Genomic DNA, 24,142 nt, shown 5'->3' on the forward strand with positions numbered 1-24,142 from the left:
TGTTGAGATCCAACATCACCTTGTGACTACTAATTGTGACTCCTCACAATATGTGACAAGTGTCTTTCTATCCTAGACATCTAGATTGATCAATGTGAGGCATAGACCGTGTCATCCTCTGACCAATCTAAATCTTGAACTCCGAGTAGACTCACTCAATCAAATGAGCTCAATATCTCATATTGACTCATTTGGGTATGGCCATACACTTCGTGGTCTCACTCTATCAAGAATATCGATGTCTCTCCCGTCATATAGGAGGGATAGATCCCATCTACATCACTCACATCCCTCTGCATAATTTGTTATATACCCAGTAATCGCCTTTATAGTCCACCCAATTACGGGTGACGTTTGACGAAACTAAAGTACATAACTCCTTATGTAGGGATCCATGGTGACTTCAGGTCTAAGGACTAATAGTCATACTAATAGCCACATGAGAAAGTATATGACACTCATATAACGATCCATGATACTTTCTCATGGCGGGTCATTCAGTATACATTCTCTAATGCATACCCATGTGTCAGCTTGATATCTCTATATCCATGACTTGTGAGATCAAGTCATCGAGCTGACCTACATGCTAGTCTTATTGTATTAACATTGTCCCTGAATGTTAATACTCGACTAGGAATGATTTAGAGTAGTGTTCCCTATATCATCTCACTATCGATTCAACTAATCGATTGATATAGGTATGAACGTTCTACTCAAGGACGTTACTATACTTATTTTATCTGACACTAATACAAATAAGCATAATAACCAAAAACCAATGCCTTTATTAATATACAAAATATGATATACATGAGTCCATACAATCATCAAATGATTGGCTCTAGGGCTCTAACTAACAATCTCCCACTAGCACTAGTGCCAATCAGTATAGGCTCTAAGGCCTAATGACCTAGTGTGACCATCATGCTTTCTCTGTGCCAAAGCCTTGGTCAAGGGATCTGCGATGTTAGCCTCTGTAGGTACTCTGCAAATCTTCACATCTCCTCTATCGATAATCTCTCGAATGAGATGGAAGCGCCGTAGTATGTGCTTGGTCCGCTGGTGTGAGCGAGGTTCCTTCGCCTGTGCTATAGCTCCATTGTTGTCACAATAGAGCTCAACTGGATCAGCGATGCTAGGAACCACCCCAAGTTCAGTGATGAACTTGCGGATCCAAACTGCCTCCTTTGCTGCCTCTGATGCAGCAATGTACTCGGCTTCTGTTGTAGAATCAGCTACTGTATCCTTCCAGCTCACAGCACCACCATTAATGCAAAATACGAACCCCGACTGTGATCTATAGTCATCCTGGTCGGTCTGGAAGCTAGCATCACTGTAACCCTTTACAGCTAGCTCATCATTGCCTCCATATATCAAGAAATATTCTTTAGTCCTTCTTAAGTACTTAAGAATATTCTTGACCGCTATCCAGTGACTTTCACCTGGATCAGATTGGTATCTGCTCGTCATGCTCAAAGCATACGAGACATCAGGTCGAGTACATAGCATGGCGTACATGATCGATCCTATGGCTGAGGCATAAGGGATCTGATCCATGCGGTCTCTCTCCTCTCTAGAAGAGGACTTTGAGTCTTCGAAAGACTCACGCCATGTGACATCGGCAGAAATCCCTTCTTGGAGTTCTGCATGGAAAACCGAAGGAGTACCTTATCAATGTATGTACTCTGACTTAGGCCAAGCAATCTCTTAGATCTATCTCTATAGATCTGAATCCCTAGAATGCGGGATGCCTCACCTAAGTCCTTCATTGAGAAGCAACTCCCTAGCCAGGTCTTGACAGACTGAAGCATAGGGATGTCCTTCCCAATGAGTAGTATGTCATCCACATACAATATGAGGAAGACAACTATGTCTCCTACAACATTCTTGTAGACACAAGGCTCATCTTCGTTCTTGATGAAACCAAACTGTTTGATTGCATCATCGAAACGAAGATTCCAGCTCCGAGAAGCTTGCTTTAGTCCATAAATGGACCTATGCAGCTTGCATACTCTACTAGTATGCTGTGGATCTACAAAACCCTCAGGTTGTGTCATGTACACATCCTCGAGTAGGTTTCCATTCAGAAACGCGGTTTTGACATCCATCTGCCATATCTCATAGTCATGGTAGGCTGCAATAGCAAGCATGATCCGAATGGACTTAAACATCGCTACTGGAGAAAAGGTTTCATCATAGTCAATACCATGAATCTGCTTGAAACCTTTAGCTACCAAGCGACCTTTATAAATAAGTCCATCCATGTCAATCTTTCTCTTAAAGACCCACTTACACCCAATGGGTTTTACCCCTTCAGGTGGATCAACCAAAGTCCATACTTGGTTGGTGTACATGGATTCCATTTCGGATCTCATGGCTTCTAGCCATTTCTCGGAATCTGGTCTCATCACAGCTTCCTGATAGGTGGTAGGCTCATCCTCTATGAGCAAAACGTCATCATGGTCAGACAAGAGAAATGAGTATCTCTCAGGCTGACGACGTACCCTATCAGACCTGCAAAGAGGTATGTCTACTTGAACTAGTTGTTGTTCCTCAACTCCTTGTGGAGCAACATCATCCACAACACTTTGTGGTTCCAGTTCAATTTCCATCGAGGCATCAGTGCTATTGTTCACATCTTGAACTTCTTCAAGATCGAACGTGCTCCCACTAGTCTTTCTAGAAACAAAGTCCCTTTCTAGAAAGACCCCAGTCTTTGCCACAACTACCTGTGCTGAATGGGAATGTAGAAGTAATATCCCTTAGTTTCCTTGGGATATTTGATGAAATAACACTTGTCGGATTTGGGTCCTAATTTGTCTGAGACTTGACGTCGAACGTAAGCCTCACAACCCCAAATCCTCATGAAAGACACCTGGGCATCTCTCCCAGTCCATATCCTATATGGTGTCTTTATCACGGCCTTTGATGGAACTCGGTTGAGAATGAAAACTGCCGTGTCTAGAGCATATCCCCATAGATATGTCGAAAGTTCTGTGTGACTCATCATAGACCGTACCATATCTAATAAGGTACGATTCCTCCTTTCGGATACACCATTCCACTGTGGTGTTCCAGGAGGAGTGAGTTGGGATAGAATCCCACACTCGGCTAAATAGTCATGAAACTCATGGCTTAAGTATTCACCACCTCGATCTGATCGAAGTATCTTAATACTCTTGGCAAGCTGGTTCTGTACTTCATTCTTGAATTCTTTGAACTTTTCAAAGGATTCAGACTTATGTGTCATCAAGTACACATAACCATATCTACTGAAGTCATCAGTAAATGTGATGAAGTATCTATAACCGCCTCTAGCAGCAACATTTAAAGGACCACATACATCACTATGTATGAGTCCTAACAAATCAGTCGCTCTCTCGCTGTGCCCACTAAAGGGAGTCTTGGTCATCTTGCCTCGTAGGCATGACTCGCATATCTCATATGATTCAAAATCAAATGAGTCCAGCAAACCATCCTTATGGAGCTGGGATAAGCGTTGTCATTTATATGACCTAAGCGACAGTGCCAGAGGTATGTTTGGTTCATGTCATTTGACTTGAACCTCTTGGTATTTACGTTATAGATAGGGCTCTCTAGATCTAGAATATAGAGTCCGTTCATCAGAGGTTCACTACAATAAAACATATCGTTTAAATAAACGGAACAACATTTGTTCTTTATTATAAACAAAAATCCTTTCTTGTCCAAACAAGAAACGGAAATTATGTTCTTAGTCAAGGCAGGCACATAACAACAATCATCTAATTCTAGTACAAGCCCAGAGGGAAGAGATAGATGATAAGTTCCTACAACAATAGCAGCAACTCGTGCTCCATTGCCTACTCGTAGGTCTATCTCACCCTTCGTCAATGCCCTGCTATTCCTCAGCGCTTGTACATTAGTAAAAATGTGCGAAGCACATCCGGTATCTAATACCCACGATGAAGAAATAGAGAGGTTGACTTCTATAACATTTATACCTGAAGTAGAAATCTTATTTCTATTCTTCTTAAGATCTTCCAGGTATTCTTTGGAGTTCCTCTTCCAGTGCCTTGCTTGTTCTTGATATAGGTGACAAAGAAGTTCAACCATATCGTAAGCGCTCATCAACTCATGTTGCTTCTGAAGCTCAGAGTTCATGGTTGCGAGCATAAGACAAGACACATCTAATGCGTTATCTTGATGCTTCTTGTAAGCATCTCGGTCTGCTCGCGTGGCAGTGGCAGGAGGAGCCTCCGGAATAGGCTGCTCCAGAACGTACAGTTTACGTTCTTGGGTGAGAACTATTCTCAGGTTCTTGTACCAGTCCAGGAAATTCGCTCCGTTGAGCTTGTCCTTCTCAAGGATAGATCGCAGAGAGAAAATGTTCGTATTTGACATCATGGTTAACTACAACAGAAAAATTTGTAGAAATAAATATCATATTCTTTAAAATCATTTAATTAGGCCTTTAATTAAATGATGCTCCCACTGAATTCTATAATTCTTGTGGGACAAGATCCACATCATACTAACCCTTGAGTTAGCTTTGGCTAATACGCCCAAGGCTTAGTATGATCGATAGGTAACGATTACCAATTACATCTCTATGAGACTCTTGTTTATAAAATCAATATCCGCATTTATATTAAAACTCGAGTTAGCTTTGGCTAATACGCCCGAGAGTTAATATAGATGTGATTTTGATCTATCTTTTCCAACCGTTGGAATAATGCCTATAGTTGACTCGATCCAACCGAGTAACTAGGAATACTCAATCTAATTGAGCTTGTATTCACCCATGCGTTGATAGGCGGGACCAAGATTGTCCCTCCGTACCCTACCAAGATAATATGTATTGCTCTGCTTTGGCAGATTCAACAATACATATGATCGAGGTAGTGATAGGTATCACGGCACGGTTAGGCATTTAGAGTTGGTTCGATCGAGATCTAATCTAATCGAAAAGGATTCATCTTGTGCACGACTTAGATCTAATCTAATCGCAAGGGTGCATCATGTGCACGACTTAGATCTAATCTAATCGTAAGGCACTAATTAATTAATTACTTATTAAACATGCATCACATACACAAGCAATTAATTAACTTATTTGTGATTTACTCATGGCCCTACTACGATCTTCTCAAGCCAATGAGAAGACCGATTGGTCAACAGCTTCTCCAAGCTCCTCCCTTTGACCACCTTGTGTTGCTCGTGCCCGCCTCGGAACTCCGTCTCGTGTGGACCCTCCACCGCTCCAATTTGTACATTACAATTTGAAACTCGAGTTACATTCGAGTCTAAATCTAATTTACAACAAGAATATAAGAGAAAGGCACGACGCGCAGGTCGCGGAAAAATAAAAACATACAACACGCGCAAACACATAACGGCACGCAGGCCGTATTATGAATTACAACACAATCCAATCATATTGGATTTTTGGGCCATGACTATCACAAAATTAATATATAATTCAAAATTATATATTTTCATAATTTTCTATAATTTTTAAAATAATTTTTACAATTTTTATGAGTAAAATTTCCCGGCGGTCCCGTTTAGCGGTTTCGGGCGTAATTGCAGAACGGATCCCCTTGCGGGGCCCAGGGGCAGCGCCCCTACCCGTGATCTAACCATCGCGAGGGTTCGTTTGCGATCCAACAGCGCCTAAACCCGCTGTCCCAAAACGATTTGGGCCGAGACATTGCCGTTTCGGAAAAATCTTCCCAGCGGGTTCGTTTTAAGCGATTTCGGGTGCGATCGCGAAGCAAATCCCCTTGCGGGGTTAGGGGCAGTACCCCTACCCACGATCTAACCATCGTGAGTTGCTCCTTTGCGATCTAATGGCACCCAAGCCCGCTGTCCCAAACGGATTTGGGACGAAACGAAGCCGGTTTTGAAAGATCTTTCCGGTAGCCGAAGCCTACAAGTGCCGAGACACTTGTGCTTCGCTTCTACGGAAAAATTACCCATAAAATCATAAAAAACTAATTTTTACAGAAAATCACAGAAGGTTTTTATTTTTCATAAAAATAAAAACAAACTCGTACAAGCCTTGCTCGGGCCGCGAAAACCGCTTTTCGCGTCGCGGAAACCCCGAATCGCCCAAACCACGGATCTCGTGCAAGGTAAAACTTTCAAAAAATACGAGTACGAGCTTAAAACACGATCGACTCTTAGATCTACGAGGGAAAAATATTTACCCTTGATGCGTGCCCTTCGTAATCCCGCAACGTCCAAAAAGTAGCCGGATCTCGAGACCGTCAAGCGAACGGTCCTCTAGCGGTATCCACACGAACAAGGAGTGGTCTTCTACCACTCAAAGATGGAGAGGAGAACCCACAAGTGTGCTAGCACTTTCTAGGGCTCTCGGATTGGATCTAAAAGGTGAGAAAGGAGAGAAGGGAAAAGGAACTCACACACTCCTCTAGGTACTCTCCTTTTGTGACCTTCACACCACCTAGTTGCTTGGAATCAACTCTCACTTCTTCTCCACCATGAAGCCACGACCATCAGCAAGGTTGAGAGAGGGAGAAGCACCCAAGGAAGAAGAAGCATTGAACACCATTCAATTGCCACCAAATGAAAACCCTTTCCTAACTTAGTGTGGCCGGCCACCACATGTGTAACCCCCACATTAATGTGGCCGGCCACATTAAGAGGATTAATGGTGTGTAACCTCCATGAGGTGGCACACCATTATATAAGGGGATGATGTGGCATGCCATGTAGGATGAGTCATCCTCATGATGTGGCAATTCATCAAGTCAAAACTTGATGTGTCAACCTCTATTTGGTCAAGTCAAACTTGACCAATGCTCTTCCTTGTTGAGTTAAATCCAAGCTTTGATTCAAGTCAATTTTAATTTAAATAATCTCAATTCATTAATATAAATTGACTCATGAATCAAAATTTAAATTAGACTCATTCAACAATTGAATCTAATTGAGTCTAACTCAATAAGTCTAATTTGAATCCAATCTTTGATTCATCATATGAATCTAATCCTATTGGTTCATCATATGAACCTAATCTCCATGCACATGTTCTTTGTGTGTGACCCAATAGGTTCTTATAACGTTGGTAATGTTTCTAAACTCCTTTAGAAAAATAAGCAATGAGCGGCATCTAGCAATACATCATTGCTACCCAAGTTACAAGAAATGTTGAGATCCAACATCACCTTGTGACTACTAATTGTGACTCCTCACAATATGTGACAAGTGTCCTTCTATCCTAGACATCTAGATTGATCAATGTGAGGCATAGACCGTGTCATCCTCTGACCAATCTAAATCTTGAACTCCGAGTAGACTCACTCAATTAAATGAGCTCAATATCTCATATTGACTCATTTGGGTATGGCTATACACTTTGTGGTCTCACTCTATCAAGAATATCGATGTCTCTCCCGTCATATAGGAGGGATAGATCCCATCTACATCACTCACATCCCTCTGCATAATTTGTTATATACCCAGTAATCGCCTTTATAGTCCACCCAGTTACGGGTGACGTTTGACGAAACTAAAGTACATAACTCCTTATGTAGGGATCCATGGTGACTTCAGGTCTAAGGACTAATAGTCATACTAATAGCCACATGAGAAAGTATATGACACTCATATAACGATCCATGATACTTTCTCATGGCGGGTCATTCAGTATACATTCTCTAATGCATACCCATGTGTCAGCTTGATATCTCTATATCCATGACTTGTGAGATCAAGTCATCGAGCTGACCTACATGCTAGTCTTATTGTATTAACATTGTCCCTGAATGTTAATACTCGACTAGGAATGATTTAGAGTAGTGTTCCCTATATCATCTCACTATCGATTCAACTAATCGATTGATATAGGTATGAACGTTCTACTCAAGGACGTTACTATACTTATTTTATCTGACACTAATACAAATAAGCATAATAACCAAAAACCAATGCCTTTATTAATATACAAAAATATGATATACATGAGTCCATACAATCATCAAATGATTGGCTCTAGGGCTCTAACTAACTTAATCTAGGTATATTTATTCATGTTAAATTATCATGACTATTTGCCCATCATATTCCATGACATCATATTTTACATTCATATTTATTATAAAAAATAACAAAACTACCATGTCATGTCATACATATATCATGTAGCTATAGTATATTTTTCTTTCAAAAAATTACTCATTTTGATGTATGTCATAAGTTATCATGCCTTATTTTAAATTCCTTGTAATTAAGGACAATGTCATTTACCAACAAGTGTGATAAGGAAACTTATCATCAAGTGACATCCTAGGTGGATGCTCATAATCTTCAAAATACCTAGATAGATATGCATGATTCCTTAGATTAGGGAAAAACTAAAGTCTATATCTCACAAGGACTATAAGATGACTTGTATGTGTTTTAGTACACATTAGATACAAGTGAGATGTTAGGATGATGAACTAGACTCAAGATGTTGATTTAGTGCACCATTTGAGTTTTAACTTCATCAAAACACATAGTCATGTGTTATCCAATCATTAAGAAAGGTAATGTACAAGTCATATTCATTTAACCCAAAGAACATGGTTGGAAATTAGTTTTGAAAATCATTTCAAAATATTTTTGGAAAACCTTGGTGTAGACTATCTTTTGATAGTAATCATTATTGAAAAGTTTGACACAAACTAGAGAAAATTATTAAAGTTTTCAAGAGTTTCCAATTTTGTGTCTATCTTTAAAAATATAAATTATTTTCTTAGAAAACTATTTTTTCTTAATATTATATTTCTTAAATAATGTCTATAAGAATTTTTATAATTTTTAGAATTTTGTAGAATTATTGGGGCATTTCTAAATTTTGGTTGAAATTTGATTTCAGGAAATCAGAAACCCAATCTATCAAGCGATCGATTGAGAGAGTTCAATTAATCAAACGATCAATTGAACTAGGTTTTCTCATGAGTAGAAGCTCATAGAATCGATCAGTCGATCGATTGACCCCGCTTGGATCGATCAGGTGATTAATTCAAGGGCATTTTCCATGAATAAAAGTTTACAGAATCGATCAATGGATTGATTAAATGCCTTCAATCGATTGAGTCCCAACTTCAATCGAATGGAAAGGCTAATTTTGACTGTAAATGTCTAATTTTAGCCCATTAAGCCATTTTTAGTCACATTAACCATTCATAACCCTATGAAATTTATTTTTGAATATTTAAGGGTAGTTTTCTTGATGAAAACAAGAGTGGATTGGTTAGAAAAAGATTAAGTTGAAGTTTAAGATGAGGTTTAGTTTCATTATTGGATTTTTGACCTTAAAACTTTAAATTTTGAGTATTCTAAAGTTTTAGGAACTCCAAGTCATTGTTGGTATAATAACATAAGTTTGGAGCATATTTTGAAGGGGAGTTACTCCTTAAAGACATGAAAATAATTTTTGAAACAACGGAAGGTTGTAAAATCTTTGTTATAGTAAATGTTCAAGGTTGAGCATTGAAAAATAATGGAAGAGTGGATATCTTCATTGTTTGAGTGTTAATGCTCAAGGATGAGTATTGGAGACAGTGAAGGGTATGAGACCTTCATTGTGGTGTTGTGAACAATGAATGAGGTGTGTACAACGTGGAGATAACTCTTCAGGGGGAGAGTTTTTGATGTGTGTCAAAGGGGGAGAATGTAGGATTTAAGTTATGCCTTTATTACCCAAAGGGGGAGTTTGCCCTCTAGGAAAGGGAGAAAATGAAGGAAAGCCCTCATTCATGCTTTGACATGAAGAAGAAGTTGAGGCTATGGATTAGCCTAACTTAAATGTATTGTTAAATATCAAAAAGGGGGGAAATTGTTGGTACAATTTTCCTAGGTCAAGGTTGACTTGGTTGACTAAGCTTGAATTGGCTCAAGCTTGAGTCGTAATATGCGAGTTTTGATGTTTGATAATATATGAAGATTATTTTGATAATATATGAATATTATAGGAATAATCATCTGTTTGGGGAGATTGGTCAAGGTAGACCAGTTTAATGTGAAGAAGAGTCAAGTAGGTCAAGGTTGACTAGATACTTGACTGGGAAGTCCTAATTGGGGGTTAGGCAAGGGAAGCCCAATGGGAAGGTTGGAAAAAGATGAAAATCTAAGTGGGTCAGTATTTGACCAGACACTCAGTGGGAAAGTCTTGGTGAGTGAAGTCAGGCAGAAGGAAAGTCCTGGTGAGTGAATCTAGGCAGAAGAAAAATCATGATGAGTGAAGCCAGATGAAAGACCTAGTGAGTAAAACTAGGCAGATGATAAAATCCTGGTTAGTGAAGCTAGGTGAAAGCCCTAGTGAGTGAAGCTAGGAAGATGGAAATCCTGGTGAGTGAAGTCATGCGAAAGCCCTAGTGAGTGAAGCTAGGCAATAAGGAAGTCCTAGTGAGTGAAGTCAAGCATGTGGAAATCTAGGTGGGTCCAGAGTGACCAGATACCAAGTTCTTGGCAGTCCAAGTGGGTCATGGATTGATTGGATACATAGCATGAGAAGAAAAATTCAAGTGGGTTAAAGGATTGATCGAACACTTAGTGATAGCACAGAAAGTCTCTGGATCAATCAACTGATCGATCTAGGTACACCCAATCAATTGATCAATTGATTGGGATATGACTGTTGTATAGGTAGTGAGCTTTGGACAACTAGAATTGCACTGATGTAACGTGGCAATCGATTGGGATAGGCCCAATCGATTGGGAACCCTAGAAGCACGAGTATAAAGCCGTTGTCGAGCTTTCTTCTCCACAAACTTCTCCCGACATTCTCAATCAAGCTCATGATTTCTTCCGCCAGTTCTTGAAGCATTTTGGGGGCAAGTGTTGCTGCACTTTCAAGAATCAAGAGGTATTCTCAAGCTCCACAAGATCAAGCAAGAAGAGGGTTTCTTTTATATTTCTATATTTATTTCTTGCTTTGAGTTGTATCTTGTTGTGTGAGTGTTGTACGAGGTTTCTCCACTTCCGGTTGCTCCAAGAAGGAGTTATTTTCTTACTGGGGGGTGAGCTTAGTGTGTGGATCCTTAGATTAGTCACCTCTTCTAGAGGTGGATACCAAGTAAATCTACTTGTTAACATTGGAGAGCTTGACTTCGATTCTATCTGCTGTAAACCAACATCTACGAAGCAAGTGAACGAGCGAGACAAGCTATTCACTCCCCTCTAGCTTCGAAGTGACCCAACACGCATAACTTATTGCATACCTAGTGATTGACTTTATAGTCCATCTTATTACAGGTGACGTTTGTCGATACCAAAGTATACAACACCTTATGTAGGGAACCGTAGTGATTTCAAGTCTAAGGACTATTCATACTAATAATCACTATGAGAATGTTTATATCACGCATATAACAATTCAGTACATACACTACAAGAAAAACCTTCATAGACATCGGTGGAACAACATCGGTTTTAAGAAAAAATCGATGTCTTTGAGTATTTTACATCGGTTTTTCCAAAAACCGATGACTATGAGCATATATTTTCGCTCATAGACATTGATTTTTTAGCCGATGTCTATGAGTGCCTTTTTTTTCGTTAATAGACACCGATTTTAACAGCGGTTTTTAAAACCCGGTGTCTATGATAAAATAAAATAATTTAATTTTCTCACCAATACTTAGTCGAAATTTACAACACTTCACTCTTCCCTCCAAACCTAAACCTATATTGCACCATTCACCATATACCATCGCGACACCACCACCACTTTCCTCCTCGCCACTGGCCGTCCGACCATCTCTCTCAGCCTCATCTCCCTCTTCCCCTTCCTAGATCAACACCCCTTCCTCTCCTGATCAGGATCAACAAACGACGCCCTTGCTTCTCTGACCAACCACACAACATCAACACACGGGCTGCTGAGATCACACTGCTCTCGTTCGCCACTCATCTAGTCTGCCATTGGATCGGCTTCGTCAACCCTTTATTATCCAACTTTCCCCTCTCCTCCAGTCCTCCCATTCATCCTCCAAACCCTAGCCTCCTTGGATCTCTCCCATTTAGGATATTTTCTCAAAACCCTCGTCGTCCTGCTTTCTATTTTTCTCCTGATTTGTTTCTCTTGCAGACTCTATCTAGCTCCACTTTCCAGTTTTCGTCTGCCAAGGTGATTCTTTTCATTTTCTTTTTAGTTTTTTGGTGCGATTGATGCATTTTCGTTGTATATTTTGATATTATCTTGTCCTGATCTTTTTTCTCTCGATTCGATATAGTATGGGGGAAGCCAAGGATAATGATGTTTACGAGAAGGAGCTCCTAGACTACGAAGAGGAGGAAGAGAAAGCTCCAGATTCGGTCGCTGCCAAGGTTTCCGATGAAGCAGTGAAAAAGAATGAACGGATTATTACCAGTCTTTTTCTATTTTTTTTTTGTCTTTTTTTTCACTTCATATTCATGGCGTGGCTCATACTGTATAAAGGGTTTTTCTTTATTGAGGGTTTTTTTTTTGTCGTTACGATTTCAATCAATTAGTTGCTTTTTTGTTGTTTATTTATTGCACGTTTATAGCTATGGTATGCTTAAAAATTTCCTCATTCGAAGGATTTCTCTAGTCAGAAATTTCGTTTTATTCTAGATCTAGCGCTGACGTTCTTTGTTTTCCATTTTCCCCTTCTCCTGTACATATTTTCATGCAAAGCTAGATTTTTTTAATCAAATTGAATTATTTAATAAGTTTATTAGGACAGAAATGCTCATGAATCTAACAACTTAGAGTTGTTACTATTCTTGTGTGGCTGCTATGTTATGCACATACTTTCTTTGAAGCTAGAGCAGAGGAATTTTATTTTTCACCCTCACTGTACATTATTGGATGTGATAAATGTTTTTTTGTTTTTTTTTCTCTTCCCTTAACTGAAGTTCCATTAGATTTATCTTCATGTTTTTTCTTCCTTATATCATTATGTAGCGTCTATTTTATTACTGTCGCATAATTTTGTTTTCTTTTTTAGTCTGGGTTTATTTCCACGAAATTTATACAAAAGGTGAATACTTTTTACTAACTATGATAAAACGTACAGGGGTTACGTTGGGATTCACAGTTCCGGATTCAGAGACTTTCTGTTGAAGCCAGAACTCCTTCGTGCTATCGTTGATTGTGGTTTTGAGCATCCTTCCGAAGGCAAGATACAGTATCATTTTTAAACGTACATATTTTTAATTTTAGAGAGATGTTGATATGGGAAATTTTGATTGGTTCCGGAACCACTGTTGAATAGCTTAGCATTTTAGATTTAGTTTTCTGTCAGATGTTCGTACACTCCAATTCACTTAGTAGTTGCATCTAATTCGTTAAAATCAATTTTGGTCTTTAAAGTTTGTTCATAATATAAAATATCTTCTGGTACAAAAGAGAGCCTTGTGTTGGCAATAGTTTAATTTCATCTTAGGCGGATGAGGTAATCATTGAAATTATATAAAAGTGGTTTTTTTCAATTAAAGTACTAGAACTATAGACTTGTCCTCTGCTCATTTTACTTTCTTAATTTGAGAGAAAATCAGGAGAACCCTATTTAAATTTAAATAGATATCTTGTTTCATCATCTAGTGGATAGATGCATAAATCTTTATGGTATTTTGCAGGTAAAGATCACTTGCATGTTTCTCAGTTTGGTGGAGAATAGGGTAAACCTTTCCATTAAAGGAACCAGAAGATTATTTTTTACTTACTGGGGCACTCCTCAATTTTCATCAGTACAACATGAATATATTCCACAAGCTATTCTGGGAATGGATGTTATTTGTCAAGCAAAGTCTGGAATGGGTAAAACGGCGATTTTTGTACTTTCTACTCTTTAGTAAATTGAGCCAACAGCAGGCCAAATTGCTGCACTTGTGATGTGTCATACAAGAGAATTGGCCTTCCAGGTTTGACTTTATTTTTAAAGAATGATTTCTGTTGATTTTGGCGGTTCTAGAATTTTGATTCATATTTATATTTGTGTAGATTTGCCATGAGTTTGAGCGATTCAGCACGTACTTACCAGACATCAAGATTGCTGTATTTTTTTGGGATATTTTCCAATTGTAGGCATCTATATAGAAAGATGCAGGAAAAGATGTTGCTGCAGGATTTCAGATTGGTGGATCCAGTGCCTGTGGAGTATGTACCATCAAGTAATCAGAATAAAAATTCCATCCAAGAACACTTGAATAAAAGGACTTCTTACTTAAGCAGTAGGCTAATTGGTACCTCAACTGGCCAATTGGTTGTTGTGCCATGCAATGTTGGGTGAATAAGAATAATGTTATATATCACTCTCACTTGCATATTTTGAGAACTTGCAGTAAGAATAACATTGACTATCATCAATGTTGAGAAGGAGATTAATTTTTTGTTGGATCCTCTTGGTCACCGCATTCTTGATCAAGATTGGAAATATGTTGTCAACATGTTAGTTTTTTTGCTTCTTTTCTTACCTTTGTTGAAACATGGATGTATTTTTATGTGGCAATAAAATTCCCACTGATTATATGCATGAAGGGCCTTGAAAATGTATAATATGGAGGCGGGAAGGAAAGGGAAAAAACAACCAACATGGGTAGTTATCAAGGTATGTCCTTTTGATTAGCAATTGTTTCACTATCCTCTAAGGAGTTATTCCAAAATTTCTTTTCTAACATTGGCTCCTCAACAACCGGATGTGGAGTAATGTGGTTTTTATATCATGCGATATATGAAAGATATAATTGAAAATTTTGGAGTTGACCACAAGGATTCACTTCCAGCAATGGTAATAATACAATATCTTCCATTTTGCATATAAGCCCTAAAGAAAATTTGTTGCATTTTCCAACACTGCTTCAGTATCATATTCGTTGCTCCAGTTGTTGCGCTTGGGGTTTATGAATCCAACAAAAAGTGTTTTGGGATTTTCTTGATTTTTTTTAAGAGACCTTACCGTTCAAAGATTCCATTGATCAGTTGCATGCATTAAAGACAGTGGGACAAGAATACATATCCTCTCTTGTTTCCCTATTTCAAGTAATTTCTATGTGATTAATTACCACTTCATTCTTTTATGATATGATCTACACATGCACATTATAAACAATATACAATAAGCAATGATGATATATGGTGAATTTACTTCTTTACTTATTTCTTGTTTTACTTGATGTATTATTGAGCATCCTCATCCATATATTATAGGCCTTGGAAATTATATACAGTTATATATTGACCACAATATTAGTAATTTGATTATCAAGTTGATCTCATAGTTCTGTTGGTTCTAAAGGAAATTTATTCTTTGTCATTTTTTATACGTACAAGAGTTTTGGATTGTTTAGGGGAGAGAATTACAAGTTAGAAAAGCTCAAGTTCTTTAGTGGATATATACAGTTGTTTGTTTCACCTTTCTTGATCTCAATGCACACCAATCCCTTAGTTTAGGGAGGTAGTTCATTTTGTTGAGTTGTTGTTACAAACTAATCCCTTATATTTATGTGATAATTAATGAATGTTTCTTTTTTTAAGCATTCCAGTTAGTCATCTTGTTACCTGGTGCCCTTACTTCTTTTTCAACTATGATTTTTTGTCTTGGTTTACTAATATATTATTTATGTGTTTTTACAGTTTACAAATATCAAGTACTCCAAAGTTGAAATTGATGAAGTGCGGTTCGAGTGGGCTAAATGCATGCTAGATTACATTTGAGTAGGAAAGGTATTTGATTTTTGAAAACTTTGGATAATGCATGCATTTGCATGGAATGTAAATTGTGGATACTACCTTGATGTGTACAATATCTATTATACCTTTTGATGTTGTAAAAAGAATATTTGTGTATTTTATGGATAGTGTTGTAAGAAGAATATTTGTGTAATTTATGGATACGGACTTGATATGTACAATATCTATTATCTTTTTATGTTGTAAGAATAATATTTATGCGTTGGTTACATGGATATTGACTTGTTTATATAATATCGATTGTTTCACTGTTTCAAAAATTGAATCTGTGTCGTTAAATAATATTGATATTACATCGGTTTTCCACCGCTGCCAAAACTGGTGTCATTAACTAATATTACATCGGTCGTATACCGCTGCAAAACTAGTGTTATTAACATATATTACATCGATTTTACGCCGTTGCTGAAACGGTGTCGTTAAGTGATATTACACCGGTTTATAACTGATTCAAAAACCGATGTCTTTAAGTGATACTATACCGGTTATAACCCGATGTCTAAAATGACATACCTTTTACATCGCCTTCATAGACATTGGTCGATTTTGTAATAGACAGCGGTGGAAAACTGATGTCTATGAGGATTTTTCTTGTAGTGATATTATCTAATATATACCCATATGTCAACCTGATATCGCATATCTGTGACTTGTGAGATTAAGTCATCTGTTAACCTACATGCTAGTCTCAACACATTAATATTGTGCTTGTATATTAACGCTTGACTAAGAATAGTTAAGAGTAGCATTCTATATATATATCTATAATATCTCACTATCAATTCAACCAATTAATATGTTGTAGATTAGAACCTACTATCTGTTGGATCGAGAAGCGCTAGAGGAGGTGAATACCGCTCGTGGCTATTTCGCGTTTCGAATTCGTAAAACTATCGAGTTAAAGTAGCGGAATAAAGTAAAAGACAACAAACACAGAAAGGCACTAGGGATTTACTTGGTTCGGAGCCTGTGACGACTTCTACTCCAAGGTCCGCGATCGTTGATCGCTTCCGGTAGGGACAAATATAAGCTCGGAAAAGAGTACAAATTTGTATTACAATAAGTGCAATAAAGAACTATTATACTGATGACAGAATCAAAATCTCGGAGCTCCGGGTTGTCGGGGGCTTGTAACAGCACTTTAGGGCGTCTTTTAGAGCAGCACGTTGTAATAGAAGCACTTAGGAATTGTTCTCTTGACTGCTGCCTCGAGACCCCCTTTTATGCACTGCTGGAGGCGCCTCCAACACCATCCAGGGCGCCTCCAACACGCCGAGTCAACCGCGTGGATCAGTGCTAAAAAGTTCACCTCTTATCCTGCTTGAGGCGCCTCCAAGCTCTAGTCCAAGGCACCTCAATCTCCATCTGAGGCACCTCCAAGCCTACTGTGCAGTCAGCTCACCCTTTGCACCCAAGGCGCCTCCGAATTCCATGGAGGTGACTCGGACACTGTTCATCCGAGGTGTGACTTGCACCTTTGTTCCTGCAAAATGTGTTAGTCTCAAACACATACCCTACAAAACAAAGTTAGCACATAATAGTCATAGTAAATGAGATATTGACAGTCTTCGGACTGCCCGGGTCTGACTTCAGATTTCCAACCGAAAACCCTAGGTCGATCCGACGCCTATTGTTCCCTCTGCAGGGAACGCGTCCTCACTTACTCCACCAGGAGATTTACTTGATGCAGCAAGATCCTCCAGATCGACTGGACTTTTGCTTGGCGCTCAATGCTTCCGAACTTTCTGTTGGACGCCCGCTCCCCGACCCATCAAGTCTTCCACCTGGTTTGCGACATCAGGACTTTCCACCTAGGGTTACCACCCCCTAGGACTTTTGCCTGAAGCTCTCGACCCGCCAAGTCTTTCCGCATAGGGTTACCACCTCCTATTGTTAGAGTATATACTAAAAGTCTAGCTTTTGTAAACATTTATTTTAGAAATAAAAGAATAACATTGGTCAAATGTTTACATTTTATTTGTTAAGTGTAGTTGTTCAATTAATTTATATTGTAGATAACATGGTGTGTGGTGTCACTCACAGAAGATCATGTTATCAATTCTTTATAAATTATAAGCAGTTGCTCACGACTAAGATAGATAGGAACAAACCATTAGAATAGTCATAGTGTAATTAGGTATTAGTTTATCTTGACTAATAAATTACACTAGTACACTCTAAGTGTATTGAGTAGGACCATTTTAGGTAAGTTCTTTTTATACTGACTTAATAAAAGAACTAGACCTTAGTTATTATGGAAGTGTACTCTTAATCCTAATATAATAACAAGCACATATATTTAGTATTTATTTCTTTAACTTATCAAAGGGTGAGATTTAGCTCGATAGATCAATAGGCCCGATAAGTTGAGAAATGATATTACTTATAGTGTGTGTTGTTGATTATAGAAGGAAACTGTTGTAAGGGATTGGTGGCCGGCTTGAAGGGGGTTGGATAGACGGCACCCCCAAATACTCGCTTCCTACACTTGTTAGTTTGCACAGCAGAAATACAAAATAATATGAATACAAAGAAAGCTAAAGACAAGAAAGAAATCAAACCAAGTTACACAATCATTTAACGTGGTTCGGAGATTGCTTGCTCCTACTCCACGGCATGTCCTTGAGGTGGCGATCCCTATCCGTCGGTGGATTAGCCCCCGGCAAACTCCGGCGATATCAAGTCGCTCCTTGTGGGTGGAGAAACCTCACCACAACACCAACCAAGACTATTTAGACTAGTAGACTACTAATTAGGGTTTACCACCACTAATTTCGTCAACTATAACCAAGCTCCCAAGCTTTGGTTATATAGGCCGTGGGTTGAAAACCCCGCTTACCAGTCGACTGCCAAAACATGCAGTCGACTGCCCTCTGTGGAAATTCGACCGTTACATCCCAACGGCTCGATACCAGTCGATTGCTAAAACTTGCAGTCGACTGGTGCAGTCGACTACTAAAATATGCAGTCGACTGATCCACATTGACCGAACGAACAGAACCATTCTGTTCGCACCCAGTCGACTGCGCGGTCGACTGCACCAGTCGACTGCTAAAACATGCAGTCAACTGCTACAGTACTACTACAGTGCCGCTACAATAACGCTACAGTACTACTACAGTAAAACCCTAAAACTAGGATTTTACTCCGAGTACAATCTCTCGTGCACTCGTACCCTCATCCTTATGACTCACTTGACGCTTCCTTGCAGCCTTAACCTCTTGCCTTTAAGCCTACTTCCTTTGGCTCTCGTCCCTCAGATGCATTCAAGTCCGCGGCTCGTCCCCAATGTCATCCTTCGCGTATGCCTTGAAGTCGCTTCCCTCGGCCCTTGGCCTCGCTTCCTTGTCCACGGTCCTCGGATGCTCCATCCTTCACTGGACCCGAAGCCGTCAACCTGAGTCACATGTGTATTCTGCAGTCCTACACAACTCAAGTACACATATCAAATAACAAGGGTGAACCTAACTTAAACCTTTTTCCCAAACACCAAAACACATGGTCGCATAGACCATTGGGATTGCTCCAACAACTGTGTCCCTCTTTTTAATGTTTGGCAATACGTTTAAGTTAGGGAAAACAAATAGCAAATAAACATGCTAAAAAAAATGGACTTACGATGCCAAGGCTACACACTTGGACTTACACCGCCGAATGGACTTACGATGCCAAGGCTACACATTTGGACTTACAACGCCGAATGGACTTACGATGCCAAGGCTACACACTTGAACTTACAACGCCGAATGGACTTACGATGCCAAGGCTACACACTTGGACTTACAACGCCGAAACATTGCATCATGCATTGGAACCTATCCCAAGGCTCCCCCTACACCTATGCTCCCTATTGAGCTAGGAATTTTCCTACAGGGATTTTTAAGAGCCAATCCCAAGGCTCCCCCTACCCAAAGGCACTAAGGTTTTCCCAACTAAACCTTACTTACTTCTCTCCTTTGCCTAACATCCAAAAAGATTTCGAACAATATCCCAATTGTTGAAAACTTATCATACAATTGACCCTAAACTCATGTATCTATCCCCCATAGATCTCATACATCTATACGAGCTAACCTAGTCAAAATCCAGTGCTGAAAACACTTTCAGACTGGTATCAGTCGACTGCAAGAAGTACCAGTTGTCTGCCCTCATGAAAACAAGCTTATAGAGACATTCTATGCTCAAAAACACTATTACCATTCGACTGGTAACTGTACAAGTCAACTGGTACACTATTTATGAAAAAATCAGCATTTTCTAGCCAACTTCAGAAATGCGCCAGAAATTCTACAGATCTCCAAAAATTCTCAAATTTTATGGAGAGGTCTATTATATAAATGTATACTTGGGAAAAATATATACAAAAATATATTTATCACAAATCCTAAGATTGACACAAAAATACAAAACTAGCTAAAAAGTTCAATTGAACCTTGACCTAAAGTCCTAGTTTTGGCTTCCTCTTGATGTATTTGCCCATACTAACCCACAATGCATCCCTATCATTGATTTATATGGCATCTATACATCAAAAACCAATTATCATGCTATATGTCCCCAATTGTCATATTTCTTACATGAACCATAATCCAATTGTGCCAAAACTTTAAGTTTGAGACTCAAGTCCGTCTCCAAACCACTTAGCACATTCCATGACTCCCCTAGACTCCCAAGTAAAATCCACTTGAGATCCATTGGCCATGGGTCCCAAATTGACTTTTTGAGCTCCCCCTAGAGCTTTTAACCTTAGTCACCTCCCTTGGTGACTCATCCACAATGGCTAGGCCACATTGGTGCACCTCCGGTGACACTTGGCCTACAAATCTAACCTTTTAAACCTTGGACACCTTGTCCTTGGTTAATTTCTCATTACCTTTAAATGGTTTTCCCTTTCCATTTATTGGCTTCTCCTTTCTATAGTCATATGCAACCCTAGCATAAGACTTTCCCTTAGCCTTGGAGACACTAGATCGGTATCCCAAACCCGATCTATCATTGTTGGGTCTTTGGCTACCCAACACCATACCTAAACCTTAGATCCAACATTGAATCTATCTAGGGTTTTATCCAACTTATCAAGCTTTGCCTTCAAAGTTTGATTTTCCCTTTCTAGGTTCCTAACCCTAGAATCAACATGTCCACCATGGACATTCCTAGACCTATCCTTTCTAGGCATGTGTCTCCCCTTCTTGAGATTAATGCCTTGGGTTTCCTTAGGTCTACCATTTCTAGATTTATCATGAATAGACACCTTAGGGTTATGATCTACAATTACCCTATTCCTATCATGATATTTGAAACCAAAATTTTGCATGGGTAAATAATAAGAATTATTTCTAGCATGCATGGAGGAATATAAATTTGAATTCAAATTTAAATTAGGGTTTACCTTACCCTTTACCATTAAAGCTCCCCCTTGACTTGAGCTTTTCTTCTTCTTCTCTTTCTCCCATTTCTTTAATTGCGCAAACTTCTTGATCTCCCTCTTCTTGGGGCATTTTGTGTGGTAATGACCCCGCTCACTACACATGAAGCACATTATGTTCTTTTTCTCCTTCTTCTTCCTACAACTCAAATTAAATTCAAAATGAATTGAATTGAGTTTAGGAGATACCTTCTTCTTACCCATAGGACATCTACTCTTGTAGTGTCCTCTTTCATTGCACTCAAAGCACACAATGTGATCTTTTGACTTTGCTTCGGTGGAGGTGCTCACTAGGTTGACTTCCAAGACTTCTTCTTCTTCTTCTTCACTTGTCTTGGATTCTTCTTCAACCTTTGAGGATGTAGATGCCACCTCATCTTCCTCATCCACACTTGTGGATGGCCTTTCTTCATCCTTTTCCTCAAATGTGACCAAATTCACTTCCTCTTCTCCTTTTGATGTTGAATTGATCTCCACATCTAATTGGTCCTTCTCTACTTGAGCTTCTTCATCCGTTTCTTCGGATTTTTCCTCCTCTTGTGTAGACAAAGGTTCTTCCCATTGAACCTTCTTTATCTTGCTCCACAAATCATGAGTGTTCTCGTATTTTCCTACATGGCTCATCACGTCATTAGGCACAATATCAATCAATATAGATATTACCATGTTGTTTGCCTTTGATCGTGTGGTTTGCTCCTCCGTCCAATGTCGTGGTCGGAGCTTCTTTCCCTTCTTATCCTTCGGGACTTCGAACGGTTCCTTTACCACCATCATGGTGTCCCAATCCGTATTGAAGAACACCTCCATCTTCATCATCCAATACGTGATGTCCCATAAGCCTCTACCTTCAAGCTTTGGTGGTTTTATCAAGCCGATCATCTTGTGCTTCCTTGGCGGTTAGTCCAACGGAGAGCGTCCTTGCTCTGATACCACTTGTAAGGGATTAGTGGCCGGCTTGAAGGGGGTTGGATAGACGACACCCCTAAATACTTGCTTCCTATACTTGTTAGTTTGCACAGCGGAAATACAAACTAATATAAATACAAAGAAAGCTAAAGACAAGAAAGAAATCAAACCAAGTTACAAAATCATTTAACATGGTTCGGAGATTGCTTGCTCCTACTCCACGGCGTGTCCTTGAGGTGGGCGATCCCTATTCGTCGGTGGATTAGCCCCCGGCAAACTCCGGCTATCTCAAGTTGCTCCTTGTGGGTGGAGAAACCTCACCACAACACCAACCAAGACTATTGAGACTAGTAGACTACTAATTAGGTTTTACCACCACTAATTTCGTCAACTATAACCAAGCTCCCATGCTTTGGTTATATAGGCCGCGGGTTGAAAACCCCGCCTACCAGTCGACTGTCCTCTGTGAAAATTCGACCGTTACATCCTAACGGCTCGATACCAGTCGACTGCTAAAACTTACAGTCGACTGGTGCAGACGACTGCTAAAACATGCAGTCGACTGATCCACACTGACTGAACGAACAGAACTATTCTGTTCGCACCCAATCGACTACGCGGTCGACTGCACTAGTCGACTGCTAAAACATGCAGTCGACTGCTACAGTACTGCTACAGTGCCGCTACAATAACGCTACATTACTATTACAGTAAAACCCTAAAACTAGGATTTTACTCCGAGTACAATCTCTCGTGCACTCGTACCCTCACCCTTATGACTCACTTGACGCTTCTTTGCAGCCTTGACCTCTTGCCTTCAAGCCTACTTCCTTTGGCTCTCGTCCCTCGGATGCATTCAAGCCCGCGGCTTGTCACCAATGTCATCCTTCGTGTATGCCTCGAAGTCGCTTCCCTCGGCCCTTGGCCTCGCTGCCTTGTCCACGGTCCCTCGGATGCTCCATCCTTCATTGGACCCGAAGCCGTCAACTTGAGTCACATGTGTATCCTGCAGTCTTGCACAACTCAAGTACACATATCAAATAACAAGGGTGAACCTAACTTAAACCCTTTGCCCAACCACCAAAACACATGGTCGCACAGACCATTGGGATTGCTCCAACAACAGTGTCCTAATTATCTAGGTTGAGAATGTCCCCAAGAGGAGCTCATAAGGATTGTCATGTTAAACCCTACAGGTGGACTTAGTCCAACATGACAATGAAGTTGAGTGGTACTACTCTTGGAGCTAGATGTTAATTAAGTGAAATTGTTAGTGAGTTACTTAATTAGTGGGCATTCGTTATCTTAAACACAGGGAGATTAACACACTCATATATGAAGTAGTCCATAATGTAATTTGGTATTGGTGTGGTAGTGCAATAATAACTCTCTAGTGGAATGAGTTATTATTGATGAACTTGAGTTGTGTGTTCGGGGCGAACACGGGATACTCAAGCTCATCGGAAGACCAAAATCAATTTCTCCTCTAGGTCCCTGTCATAGCCTCATTAAAGCTTCAAGTCCACCCATATTAATGTTGGTTAGTCCTGAGAAAATTGTATCGGTTCCATTGTACAAAAATTATGTACAAGTGTCGAACCTTTCCTTAAATAACCTATTGTATTCTTTAGAAGTTAAATTAGGAATCACAGACGGAACTTAACATCATTGATTCCAAAATTTAACTTATCTGTTCTTAATCGTTTAGATTTGAATCGCAAGCGGAACTTAACACTATTGATTCAAATCCACCTATGTTATTAATTCCATTAAATATTAATTTCCAAAATTGGCTTCTAGGACTGCATGGCGAGGCACATGGCCTTCTTGGATATGGGAGCAGCCACCACCGCCTAGACAAAGCCTTTTAAGGAAAGCTAATATTTAATTTCCTTAAATAACTCTAGTTTAAGCAAAAAAGAACAATCGAATCACAAATTCAAAAAACAAAGAAAAAACAAACTCGAAAAATAAATTCAAAAAAAAAACTAGATCTAATGCCTCTTGTGTTTGGAATTCATACAAAAAAATAACTAGTATAATGTGGAAGAAAATTACTAGTTATACCTTCTCTTTGTATGTTAATGACCTCAATATCT

Source organism: Zingiber officinale, chromosome 6A (genome assembly GCF_018446385.1).
Source record: "Zingiber officinale cultivar Zhangliang chromosome 6A, Zo_v1.1, whole genome shotgun sequence".
NCBI lineage: Eukaryota > Viridiplantae > Streptophyta > Magnoliopsida > Zingiberales > Zingiberaceae > Zingiber > Zingiber officinale.